The sequence below is a fragment of the Anomaloglossus baeobatrachus genome, chromosome 10 (assembly GCF_048569485.1).
Source record: "Anomaloglossus baeobatrachus isolate aAnoBae1 chromosome 10, aAnoBae1.hap1, whole genome shotgun sequence".
In the NCBI taxonomy this organism is placed as follows: domain Eukaryota; kingdom Metazoa; phylum Chordata; class Amphibia; order Anura; family Aromobatidae; genus Anomaloglossus; species Anomaloglossus baeobatrachus.
In genome coordinates, this window is record NC_134362.1 from 202,041,043 (window position 1) to 202,055,140 (window position 14,098).

Consider the following 14,098-nt stretch of genomic DNA (forward strand, 5'->3'; position numbering starts at 1 on the left):
ACAGAGTCACTATGTGCTCAGTCGTGCACCTTTTTTGGGAGTATATATATTTGAGGCGGACACCAAGACATAGTAGTCTGTGTCTAGGTGTCCACCTCCACTAAGAGTATACGCCCAAAAATTGTGCACAACAGAGCACACGGTGACTCCATCCAAACCCCCCACAAAACAGGTTTCGGACGTATGCGCCAACGGGGCCATTGACTATAATGTTGCAGACAGAGTCACTATGTGCTCAGTCGTGCACCTTTTTTGGGAGTATATGCGTATTTGAGGTGGACACCAAGACATAGTAAACCTTGTCTAGGTGTCCACCTCCAGTAAGCGTATGCCCCCGAAAATAGTGCACAAGAAAGCACATGGTCACTATCCAAATCCCCCACAAAATAGGTTTCGGATGTATGCGCCGACGGGGTCATTGACTTTAATGGTGCAGACGGAGTCACCGTGGGCTCTGTCATGCACCATTTTTGGAAGTATATGTGTATTTGAGGTGGACACCAAGACATAGTATACCATATCTAGGTGTCCACCTCCAGTAAGCGTATACCCCCGAAAATGGTGCACAACAGAGCACAAGGTGACTCCATCCAAACCAACCACAAAACAGGTTTCGGACAAGAGCCCTGACGGGACCACTAGACGAGGAGAGGACCGCAGTGTGAAAGTGGCCTAGGAAATGAGTGTCTCAGACAAGACCAAGACTGATGGGTCACAAAACCAAACTGCCTCTAGCCTATAGGGGAATTCTCAGGTAATAGAGGGGCTCATTCCTTCAAGACCCTCATCTAACAGAAGAGCTCCTCTGTAGGACCCAACACATGTAATGCCTCATTCCTCCTGTAGGGAAATGAAGCTCGTGCAGATCACAGGTGATATCTGGGATCTCGGCATTAGGCCCTCCTAGAATATAAAACAAAACGTTTACAGAATTTGCAACTTTTGGGATGATGTAAAGTTTTTAATGTTCACTGATGAGCTACACGGGGCCATTGTGTTTAGCTGGACGCTCAAGTAGGTTGGGTAGCACGGTGCCGCTCCTCACCGATGCTTTACTGGTAGCGGTAAGTTTCCTACCACGCATTGCGCCACTTGTCTAAGATCCATCGGTGAAGAGCGGTTGGGGGGCTCCTCCTGCAACTGTACACTGCGCAATAAGTATGTTTGAAGGGGACACTAAAATGATCCGCAAGTAGGGAGCTTGGCCATTCAGGAAGCTCCTCAGGGGTGGGTCTGATGCCTTCAGATGCTTTACAGGTAGGGGAAGCGGTAAGTTTCCTACCGCACTTTATGCCACTTGTCTAAGATCCATCAGTGAAGTCCATGAAGAGTGGTTGGGGTTCCTCCTGTTACTGTACACTGTACAATAAGTATGTTTGAAGGGGGCACTAAAATGATCTGCAAGTTGGGAGCTCGACCATTCAGGGACCTCCTCAGGGGTGGGTCTGATGCCTCAAGATGCTTTCCAGGTAGAGTAAGCGGTAAGTTTCCTACCGCACTTTATGCCACTTGTCTAAGATCCATCAGTGAAGTCCATGAAAAGTGGTTGGGGTTCCTCCTGTTACTGTACACTGTGCAATAAGTATGTTTGAAGGGGGCACTAAAATGATATGCAAGTAGGGAGCTCCTCAAGGGTGGGTCTGATGCCTCCAGATGCTTTACAGGTAGGGTTAGCGGTAAGTTTCCTACCGCACTTTATGCCACTTGTCTAAGATCCATCAGTGAAGTGCATGAAAAGTGGTTGGGGTTCCTGCTGTTACTGTACACTGTGCAATAAGTATGTTTGAAGGGGGCACTAAAATGATATGCAAGTAGGGAGCGCGGCCATTCAGGAAGCTCCTCAGGGGTGGGTCTGATGCCTCCAGATGCTTTACAGGTAGGGGAAGCGGTAAGTTTCCTACTGCACATTATGCCACTTGTCTAAGCTCCATCAGTGAAGAGCGGTTGGGGGCTCCTCCTGCTACTGTACACTGTGTAATAAGTATCTTTGAAGGGGGCACTAAAATGATCTGCATGCAGGGAACTCAGCCATTCAGGAAGCTCCTCAGGGGCGGTCCTAAATAAGCTGCAAGAATATTGGCCAACCTGTGATTACTCTTGACAAATGATGCTAGGAGTTAAAAAGGATCGAGTAGTAGAATCCAATATGCCCGATCCCTCTTCCCTCCAAACATCATCTGTCAATAGTAATCACAAGGCGACCAATATTTTTCCAGCGTATTTAGGACCGCCCCTGAGGAGCTTCCCGAATGGCTAATCTCTCTGTATTAATTCTTATGAGTGAAAAGTTGGGGATCCACCATTTTTGGTAAACCTGCACAGCAAGATAGAAAGTGATTTCTAAGCAGGAAAGCACTAGGTTCTTACTCAAGAACAGCGCCACTCTTGTCCTCAGGTTATATGTGGTATTGCATGTCAGCTTTATTACCAGATAACCTGCAGACGAGTGGCTTTGTGCCGACTTTTCTGAGCTAATATAGAAAGTAAGGCATTAGATCCACCTCTGTGCACAAGAACAGCACCATTGTGGTCAATAGGGTATATCTGGTAGAAATAAGCCAGAGCTGTAATATCTGTTGTAGCCTGTTGATAAGAGGGGCGCTGTTCTGGCCAGAACATGTGGACTTACAGAATTCCTTTAGTTGGGCATATAGAAAGAATGGCACAGTGAAACAGATACTATCTAGTATAAGTAAATAAGGTGGAGCTGCAGTTCCATATATAACCTCTGGGTTAGGGTGGCGCTTTTTTTTTGGAAAATATTACACCTGGTCCTTTTCCTTCTATACTGGTCACGAAAACGGTATGAAAATGATGGGCTTACACTAGATCTAACGTTTCCCCCAAACTAGCGCCACTCTTGTCCATAGGTGATGAGCTGCAATACCAGATATAACCAGGAGGACAAAAACGGTGCCATTCCTGGAGAAATGAAGGTCGATTTAGTGGTTTGGGACAGGGGAAGATGGCACCAGCCACCAGGACTCACTCCCCCCCCCAAGAACAGCACCCCTCGTGTCCGCAGGCCATTTAGAGTATTGCACCTATGTAAATAGGACTGAGCTGCAATACCAGATGCAGCCTGTAAGGAAAAGTGGCGCTGTCCTCTGAAAGAAAAGCACAAAAATATGGCCCATTTTTAATTGGCGCCGCCATAAAGGATTGCAGCAGAACGCTGACACAATGCAAGCGATATAAAGAGACTATATCTATTTAATATATAGTACAAGAAAAGATTAAAAGGGAAACTTCAAAGGCAAAGACTAAACATCTGGCGCGCCAGTATCATATCCTGTTGCATATTTTATTTGCATATTTTTCAGGAACGCTCTTGTGGGGGTTTTATGATTAGAAATGATGGAATGGAGGCCTGACCACACTTTTCCTGTGAAATCTGATGGGTTCAGCCACGGCAGGAGCCACGTGCCAGGACCCCGCCCCTTTATCCCCTTATTTTCTGCCTCTTGTTATTCAGAACCGTTTCATATAAACAAATCGGAGAAGAGATTAAAAATAGATTCAGCGAAAGACACGAGAAGAAATGGTGATTTACGGCGAGGCGATACTTTTATTATCCAGATCTCGAAATCGAACCCGCCCAGAGCTGCATTCTTAATTCTGCTGTACACCTTTTTTTGTTTTTTGTTTTACGGTGTGCGGTATTATTTGATAAAAAATAGGGGAATAGGGGCACCATCGCTTTATAAATACGCTGCATTATGTGTCAAGTTGCAGTAGGGTTTTCTGCTCCGTTCACACCCAGAGCCGCATTCTTAATTCGGCCAAGTGACACTTTTTTTTATACTGTGTGCTGTATTATTTGATAAAAATAGGGGCAGTGTTGCTTTATAAATACACTGCATTATGTGTCATGTTGCAGTGGGGATTTCTTCTCCATTCACACCCAGAGCTGCATTCTTAATTCTGCTGAACTGACACTTTTTTTTTTTTTTTTTTTTAGTGTGTGCTGTATTCTAAAAATAGGGTCAGCGTTGCTTTATAAATTCGCTGCATTATGTATCACGTCGCGGTGGGGATTTCTGCTCCGTTCACACCCAGAGCTGCATTCTTAACTCTACCAAAGTGACACTTTTTTTTGTTTACTGTGTGCTGTATTATTTGATAAAAATAGGGCAGTGTCGCTTTATAAATATGCTGCATTATGTGTCATGTCACAGTGGGGATTTCTGCTCTGTTCACACCCAGAGCTGCATTCTTAACTCTGCCAAAGTGACACTTTTTTGTTTACTGTGTTTGATAAAAATAGGGGCAACGTCGCTTTACAAATATGCTGCGTTATGTGTCATGTTGCGGAGGGGATTTCTGCTCCGTTCACACCCAGAGCTGCATTCTTAATGCTGCTGAATACTTTTTTTTCTTCTTTACTGTGAACTGTATTATTTGATAAGAACTTTTTTTCGGGTGTGCATCAGAGTGATTCCTTTCCTGAAGAAGGGGGCTGAGACTACTGTTACGGGGAGCGCAGTGATACCCCCCTTCTGCTCCGCCAGTTTACATTTGATAAAAAAAATAGGGGCAGTGTCGCTTTAGAAATATGCTGCATTATGTGTCATGTTGCAGTGGTGATTTCTGCTCTGTTCACACCCAGAGCTGCATTCTTAATTCTGCCGAAGTTACACTTTTTTTTTTTTTTTTGCACAATTTGGTCAGGCTGGATTCCCTTTTTACTACATGCTGTATTATTTGAAAAAAGAAATGCTTTAATAACGCCCTATATCCATGATGTACATGGGTGTGTATGGGCGACATTTCACTGTCCGGAAACCCTCCCGATGCATTTGTCCGACATACCCTGCATTATTATCCATAACCTTGTACCTTGTTATACGTTGTCCCCAATATCATATGGAAGTTGCCTTTAATCAGACGGGTCCTGAAGATCATTAGGGGGGGGTTCAGTAGCCCCGGTCCCCCCCATGTGGGGAGGAGAGCTCCTATTGCCATCATTTTCTGGTCACTATTGGCTTTATGGAAACTCCACAATGAAAGCAAGTACGAGTCTTTATATGAATAGAAAATCATAATTGCTTTTTTTCCGGAAATGGCGCCCCCTTTGTATATAGGTTGAAACTGGTATTGCAGCGTAGCTCTGGTCACTTGTATAGGGCAGATCCAGCTCCAGGAATGGACCATCTTTCTCTGATCCGGTGATACTATTGTCTGCTCCTCCATTACCGGGCGTCCTACATGACTCTGCTACATTCAGTTACATAACCATCTTCTCCGGTTACTCTTACAAGTTGCCGCCGTCCGGCTCATAAGTCAGATTTGGCGGCGGATCCTATTTCCCGTATACCGCGCAGAATTAAAGGGCTGAGTCACCCTAGGTGTGAATTAACACTTCTCCTAACAATGTGTTAACTACAGTCATTACTCGCTGCCATTTACAACCTCACACCGCAGAAATGATGCCAAACAAACGCGGCGAGCGCAGGAGAACGAGACGGCGAATGCACGGCGGAAGATGTAAGACTAAAACTGTGACATGTACTGTATCCATGGGTCATTGCGTATGAGGCCCAAAGGGCACGGGGGCATCTGGGGTGCGATGTCCTCCTCTGAACTCCAGAGGTATACGGAGAGGTATGTCATCTACGTATCCCCGGTCTTACCTCCATCGTTATTTGTGTGTTTAATACTCTGTTGGATCTGTATACTGTGACTAGTTCATTATTAAATTGGCTGATAACAGAAACAATAGCTTAATAATTAACACCACTCACCTTTGGCTATACATATCTATTTGCTACTTTCTCTGTAGGGTTTGTAGAGTATAGATCGTGTCAGCAGCTCCTGAAATACTCTGTGCTTCTGGTTAGCCTGTCATGACTCTAAAGGGTGCATTACACGCTTAGATATCGGTAACGAGATATCGTTGGGGTCACGGAATTCGTGACGCACATCCGGCCTCGTTAGCGACGTCGTTGCGTGTGAAACACAGGAACGACCGTTAAGGATCAAAATTACTCACCTGATCGTTGATCGTTGACGCGTCGTTCCATTCCCAAATGTCGTTGCTGTTGCAGGACGCAGGTTGTTCGTCGTTCCTGCGGCAGCACACATCACTATGTCGCGGGCGGAGGAGGGGACGCCGCGCTCTCCCACTGCTCGGGTCCGGCTGCCGCTGCTGCCGCGGCCTGCTGCTGCTCGGTGGCTCGAGCGATGGGCCGGATCCCGGGGACTCTAGCGGCGCTCCTCGCCCGTGAGTGAAAGGGGTTTGGTTGTGGGGATTGTTTATTGTCCGTGACGCCACCCACGGTTGTGGTGATTGAGTGGACACCACCGCTGCTCTGCCTGGGGAGCCCGGGAGGGATGGTATGAAGCAGCCAGTTGTTGATTTGCCCCTCCGTGGGTAGGGGGTTTGGTGCTCCCGGGGCCCGGGGATGGGGTTGGAATGGTGGACAGGCGGGTTATGGGGCCTGTGGAGGTGCAGAGGCGCAGGGGCAGCGCTGTGCCGCACGGCACGGAGGTACTCACTCAGCCAGTAAACACGACACAGTTCTCGGTAAACAAACGGCTGGTTGGACGGGTCCCTCGGACGGTTACGGTGCTGATGTTCCCTGCAGTTGACGGTGACGGTCTCTTCCCTGCACCTATGTGTAATCTTTTGGTAGCGATGGATTCCCACCGGTAACCCGCTCCCCGACCTGGATATGAGCCGGAGGAGCCCCACTCTTACCCGCAGGCGCTGGCCCTGGGAAACTGGTGCCTTGGCGGTGGCGGTGTCTCCCCTTAACGGTCGGACTGTTGCCTTCAAACGGGACTTGGTTGTTGGGAGACAGACGTCCCCTTCACTGACGGATTTGGCAAATTATGGCGACTCCTAGCCTTGCCGGGATCCGAAAGGCCCCTGCCCTGGTGCTGACTGTTCTTTGTATACCGCTCCAGTACCGCCGGGTCACCACCCATCTGCGGTCCTTTCGGCAACCTCCGAGCAATCTCTCCTGCAGACGGTCACCGCCGTCTGCCAACCTTGCTGTCTCAGTCCGGGGCACACACCCGGACCAACTTCAGGCTTCTTGCTGTCACTACTCTCACTTTCCTCCTTCTCCTTCACTGTTTACTCCTCTCTCTTTCAACTCTCAAACTCCTCACTCAAGCTCTTCCCTGAGCTAAACTGCCTGGTTTTCCCACCTCCAGGGCTGTGAACTCCTCGGTGGGTGGAGCCAACCGCCTGGCCCACCCCCTGGTGTGGACACCAGCCCCTGGAGGAAGGCAACAAGGATTTTAGTTTTGACTTCAGTGTACCTGCAGGGAATGTGGGGTGCGTGTGGTGTTGTGACCTGTGACCCCTGGCTTGCCCAGGGCGTCACAGCTACGTGTGACACCACAGGAACGAGGAACAACAGCTTACCTGCGTCCTCTGGGAACGAGGTGGGCGTGTCGTTAATGCGGCTGCTCTCCGCCCCTCCACTTCTATTGGTCGGCCGCTGTGTGACGTCGCTGTGACGCTGAACGAACCTCCCCCTTAACGAAGAGGCTGTTAGCCAACCACAGCGACGTCGTTAGGCAGGTAAGTCCGTGTGACGGGTGTTAGCGATATTGTGCACCACAAGCAGCGATTTGCCCGTGACGCACAACCGATGGGGGCGGGTGCTTTCACGAGCGACATCGCTAGTGATGTCGCTGTGTGTAAAGACCTCTTTAGTCTTTGAGCTCCCACTTGTCGTCACTCCCCTCCTCATGACTCTTAGGGGGGCGTGACCTCCCACGTTTCCTTTTTTAACATCAAAGCACTGCCCTGACTTTACTAGCATCAGATGAGTGACCAGGTCACTTTCTTCCACAAAGTCAGCACAATCTACTCTGAGCTGCTGGAAAGCCTTCCTGCCATTACTATCAGCGTGCAACATCTTAATTTTCCTTATTCCTCTCCTCATAGTATTACTCTTACCTTTACTAACATTATTGTGCAGGTCACTGCCCTGCTACAAGGTCAGCACACTCCTTGCTATGATCTTCCCCTTGAATTTATTGTCAGCTGGATGGTATATTACCAGCCTCTCCAATGTTACACAGACATACAGCCCAGATCTCATTGTGGACACATTACTGAACTGGTCACTGCCCTCCTGCAAGTTTAACACATTCCTCCGCGGTTGCCATGATCTTCCCCTTTAATTTATTGGCAACTGGATAGTATATTTTCAGCCTGTCCAATGTCACACAGACATACAGCCCTGATTTCATTAAGGACACTTTACTGAGCTGGTCACTTTCCTCCTACAAGGTCAGCACACTCCTCCGCAGTTGCGATGATATTGCCCTTGAACTTATTGGCAGCTGGATGGTATATTATCAGCCTCTCCAATGTCACATAGACATACAGCCCTGATTTCTTTGTGGACACTTTACCTAGCTGGTCACTGTCCTCCTACAAAGTCAGCACACTCCTCTGCGGTTGCCATATCTTCCCCTTGAATTTATTGGCAGCTGGATGGTATATTATCAGCTTCTCCAATGACACACAGACATACAGCCCTGATTTCATTGTGGACACATTACTTAGCTGGTCACTGTCCTCCTACAAAGTCAGCACACTCCTCCACGGTTGCCATGATCTTCCCCTTGAATTTATTGGCAGCTGCATGATATATTTTCAGCCTGTACAATGACACACAGACATACAGCCCTGATTTAATTAAGGACACTTTACTTAGCTGGTCACTGCCTCCTACAAAGTCAGCACACTCCTCCGCGGTTGCCATAATGTTCCCCTTGAATTTATTGGCAGCTGGATGATATATTTTCAGCCTGTACAATGTCACACTAACATACAGCCCTGATTTCATTGTGGACACATTACAGAGCTGGTCACTGCCCTAGTACAAAGTCAGCACACTCCTCCGCGGTTGCCTTGATCTTCCCCTTGAATGGTCACTGCCCTCCTACAAAGTCAGCACAGTCTTCCTAGGTTGCCATGATCTTCCCTTTGAATTTATGGATGATATATTTTCAGCCTCTTCAATGTCACACAGACATACAGCCCTGTCATCATTAAGTGACTGGACAGGTCACTGCCCTGCTACAAAGTCAGCACAGTCTTCCTAGGTTGCCATGATCTTCCCCTTGAATTCATGGATGATATATTTTCAGCCTCTTCAATGTCACACAGGCATACAGCCATACTGTCATCATTAAGTGACTGGACAGGTCACTGCCCTGCTACAAAATCAGCACCCTCATCTTCTGCTGCTGTAATCATCAAAATACAAAAAAAAGCAGAAACTGAGCGGTGACGGTGATCCCAACCCATACATCTAAATCATACGTAAGAATGCTGGAAAAAAAATCAGCATAATCCTTAAAATGTTGCAACTGTGATTTTACGACCCAATCAATTTAGTTAAATAAAGTAACTCATTACGACAACTTTCATTCCTCGCGCTCTGCTCAGCCTAAAATTTAAGGTCTTTCTCTGTTCCGAGACATCTGCAAGATGTGGATACAGGCAGGAACATTAAGACAGCAAAGCAGGGCAGCCATATCTTATTGTGCGCTGGAAGATTGCGCCCGAAGGCGACGTGCGCGGAGATCGGGGCTCTGCCACCTGTTCACTAGTTTTGCCAATAAAAGATTTTGCTTTTGCAAACTCTCTGTAACCTACTTTCTCATTGACCAGTAATTAACACTTGAAACAAGTCTAAAAATAAAGGCTAGTGAATAAATGATAAGGATTTTGCAGGGTAACGTGCCGTCATCTGTCAATGTGTAATATCTTGATTAAATTATGTTATAATGTTAATTTCTCATGGCTATTTATGATCGAGCTCGCTGGTTCTGCAGCGCTGGGAATACAAAGTAAAAGGGAGCGACGTTCTGCCTCTGGTAAAACAATATACTCCGCATTATACTAACAGTCTTCCGCAAGGATTGGCGCGCTCTCGTCGAGACGAGTTATCTGCGGAGGCGAGCATTCAGATCATAGGACTATAACTAAATAAGACTTAAAGGGGTACTCGTATCTCAGCCATACACATGATGTGTGTCCCAAATCAAGGAAGCATACTTATTTTGGGAAAGGTGGCTGCGCATGCGCGGTTCTGTATGTATAGCGGGACATAGATGGGAATAAAGAGACATCACGTCTTCATTTTTAGTAACGCGAGACAGGGACCATTTTGAGTCTCACATCAGATCTATCTCATATAACTAGAAACAAAAAAAAGTGTCTGCGCATGCGCGTTTCTGAATATATAGCGGGGCATAGATGAGAATAAAGAGACGTCCCTTCTCTATTCTCGGCAACGTGAGACAGGGACCAATTCCTAAGATAGGAGCAAGTCTCACAATGGGGAGCAGATGTGTCTCAAATCACCAGAAACAAAAAAAAAAGTGGCTGCGCATGCGCGGTTCTGAATATATAGCGGGGCATAGATGAGAATAAAGAGACGTCCCTTCTCTATTCTCAGCAACGTGAGACAGGGACCAATTCCTAAGATAGGAGCAAGTCTCACAATGGGGAGCAGATGTGTCTCAAATCACCAGAAACAAAAAAAAAAGTGGCTGCGCATGCGCGGTTCTGAATATATAGCGGGGCGTAGATGGGAATAAAGAGATGTCACGTCTCCATTCCTGATCACTTCCTAAGAAAGGAGCAAGTCTTACAACATCTGTGGAACAGATCTGTCTCACATCACCAGCAACAAAGAAAAGTGTCTGCGCATGCACGGTTCTGAGTATATAGCAGGGCATAGATGGGAATAAAGAGATGTGACGTCTCCATTCCTGGCAATGCGAGACAGGGACCAATTCCTGAGATAGGAGCGAGTCTTACATCTAGGGAGCAGATCTGTCTCACATCACCAGAAACAACAGTGTCTGCGCATGCGCAGTTCTGAATATATAGCAGGGCATTGATGGGAATAAAGAGAAATCACATCTCCATTCTTGGCAACGCGAGACAGGAACCAATTCCTAAGATAGGAGCAAGTCTCACAATTGGGGAGCAGATGTGTCTCAAATGACCAGAAACAATAAAGGTTTCTGCGCATGCGCAGTTCTGAATATATACCGGGGCATAGATGGGAATAGAGATGTCACATCTCCATTCCTGATCAATTCCTAAGATAGGAGTGAGTCTCACAACATCTGGGGAACACATCTGTCTCACATCACCAGAAACAAAAAAAGTGTCTGCGCATGCGCGGTTCTGAGTATATAGCGGGGCATAGATGTGAATAAAGAGACGTCCCTTCTCCATTCATGGCAACGTGAGACAGGGACCAATTCCTAAGATAGGAGCGAGTGTCACATCTAGGGAGAATATCTATCTCACATCACCAGAAACAAAAAAAGTGGCTGCGCATGCGCGGTTCTGAATATATAGCGGGGCATAGATGAGGATACAGAGACGTCCCTTCTCCATTCTTGGCAACGTGAGACAGGGACCAATTCCTAAGATAGGAGCGAGTGTCACATCTAGGGAGAAGATCTATCTCACATCACCAGAAACAAAAAAAGTGGCTGCGCATGCGCGGTTCTGAATATATAGCGGGGCATAGATGAGAATACAGAGACGTCCCTTCTCCATTCTTGGCAACGTGAGACAGGGACCAATTCCTAAGATAGGAGCGAGTGTCACATCTAGGGAGAAGATTTATCTCACATCACCAGAAACAAAAAAAGTGGCTGCGCATGCGCGGTTCTGAATATATAGCGGGGCATAGATGAGGATACAGAGACGTCCCTTCTCCATTCTTGGCAACGTGAGACAGGGACCAATTCCGAAGATAGGAGGGAGTGTCACATCTAGGGACCAGATGTGTCTCAAATCACCAGAAACAGAAAAGTGTCTGCACATGCGCGGTTCTGAATATATAGTGGGGCATAGATGGGAATAAAGAGATGTCACGTCTCCATTCCTGATCACTTCCTAAAAAAGGAGCAAGTCTCACAACATCTGTGGAACAGATCTGTCTCACATCACCAGCAACAAAAAAAAAGTATCTGCGCATGCACGGTTCTGAGTATATACCAGGTCATAGAGGTGAATAAAGAGACGTCACTTCTCCATTCCTGGCAACGCGAGACAGGGACCAATTCCTGAGATAGGAGCGAGTCTCACATCACCAGAAATAGAAAAGTGTCTGCGCATGCGCAGGTCTTTCCGTTCACATCTGAGGAAGAACTGAACATATCCTCACATTAGCTCTGCTGTATTGAAAACTTTCATGGAAGGGAATGGAGAGCATACGCAGCCACCTCTTCACTCCCAGAAATGTGATGCGGAGCCCCATTCCTGAGATTGGTTTGTTTCCCAGAGGTGAGACCAAACCTTATCTAGCATTGCGCGGCATGCATAGACCTATTCCAAAAATAAGCCATAATAGTAATATATTGTATATACGGTAAAATATTTATATTTATTTATACATGTGTGTGTATATATATATATATATATATATATATATATATATATATATATATATATATATATATATATATATATATATATATATATATATATATACACACACATATATATATATATAAATATATGTATACACACATATATATATATGTATATATATATATATATTGTGAGGTAGCGTCGTCGGCTGCGCTGCAGAAGACACGGGATCCAGGCACCAAGGTTCACAGCACACCGTTTATTCCAAAGAAAAAAAGTCCATAATATTACATATGTGCCTTTCCGGCAGAGAACTCAGGGAGATGTGATCACTCCCCCACACCCGGCACACCTGCCCTTGTTCCTGAATCTATTTATCCCTCCCTTCAGCCTGTAGGGAAAACAGCATTAACCCTATAGTGGATTATCATAGAGTGAGCACAACCGGGGCGAGACATACCGGCCGTCATAGATAACCCCGGTCACAGTCTCACATACCCCCCCCCTCAGTTCAAGCGTGCGGGGTTGAACTCCTGCCATCAAACACGGGCCGCGGGACAAGGCATCGGCGTTGCCCTGCAACCTACCGGCCCGGTGTTCAACCGTAAACCGGAAGTTCTGCAGAGAAAGGAACCACCGGGTAACCCGGGCATTCCGTTCCTTGGCGGACCTCATCCAGACCAGTGGAGAGTGATCCGTCACCAAGCGAAACTGACGTCCCAGCAGGTAATAGCGTAGGGACTCCAAGGCCCACTTGATCGCCAGGCACTCCTTCTCCACTACGCTATAATTCCGCTCGGGAGGGGTGAGCTTCCTACTTAAGAAGGTGACGGGGTGTTCCACCCCCTGAACCACCTGAGACAGCACTGCCCCCAGGCCGACCTCCGAGGCGTCAGTCTGTACTATGAACTCTTTCCGGAAATCAGGGTTTACAAGAACGGGCTGTCCGCACAGGACCCCCTTCAGGGCCCGGAAGGAGTCCTCGGCCTGCGGAGTCCAGTGCACCATGACGGACTTCTTGCCTTTGAGAAGGTCCGTCAAGGGGGCTGATAGTCCCGCAAAATCTTTTACAAACCTCCTGTAGTACCCCACGATACCCAGGAAGGCCCTAACCTGCTTCGTGGTCAGGGGTCTAGGCCACTTCTGGATCGCCTCAACTTTGTTAATTTGGGGCTTAATCACTCCTTGGCCTATTACGTAGCCCAAGTAGCGGGCTTCCGTGAGTCCCAACGCACATTTCTTGGGATTGGCTGTCAATCCGGCTGTTCGAAGCGTGTCCACCACCGCTTGTACCTGTTCCAAGTGGGTCTGCCAATCGGAGCTGTAAATAATGATGTCATCAAGGTACGCTGATGCATACGCCTGGTGGGGTTCCAGTACTAAGTCCATCAACCTCTGGAACGTGGCCGGAGCGCCATGTAACCCAAAAGGCAAGACAACATAGTGGAAGAGACCCTCCGGCGTAACAAAAGCGGTTTTCTCCTTGGCGGACTCCGTCAGTGGCACCTGCCAGTACCCCTTGGTCAGGTCGAGCGTGGTAAAATACCGCGCCTGTCCCAGCCTATCAATCAGCTCATCCACCCGGGGCATGGGGTAGAGATCAAACTTGGATATTTCGTTCAATCTCCTAAAGTCATTGCAGAACCTTAAGGAGCCATCGGGTTTTGGTATTAGGACAATCGGACTAGCCCATTCACTCCGGGATTTTTCGATGACCCCCAGGCG

At 47.3% G+C, this 14,098-nt stretch overlaps 1 protein-coding gene across 5 annotated transcripts in view; it reads left to right on the plus strand.

Moving 5' to 3' along the window:
• Positions 1-14,098, plus strand: part of ZNF536 (zinc finger protein 536) — an 841,915-nt gene that overhangs the window by 253,021 nt on the left and 574,796 nt on the right. The gene's annotated exons all lie outside the window — the stretch shown is intronic.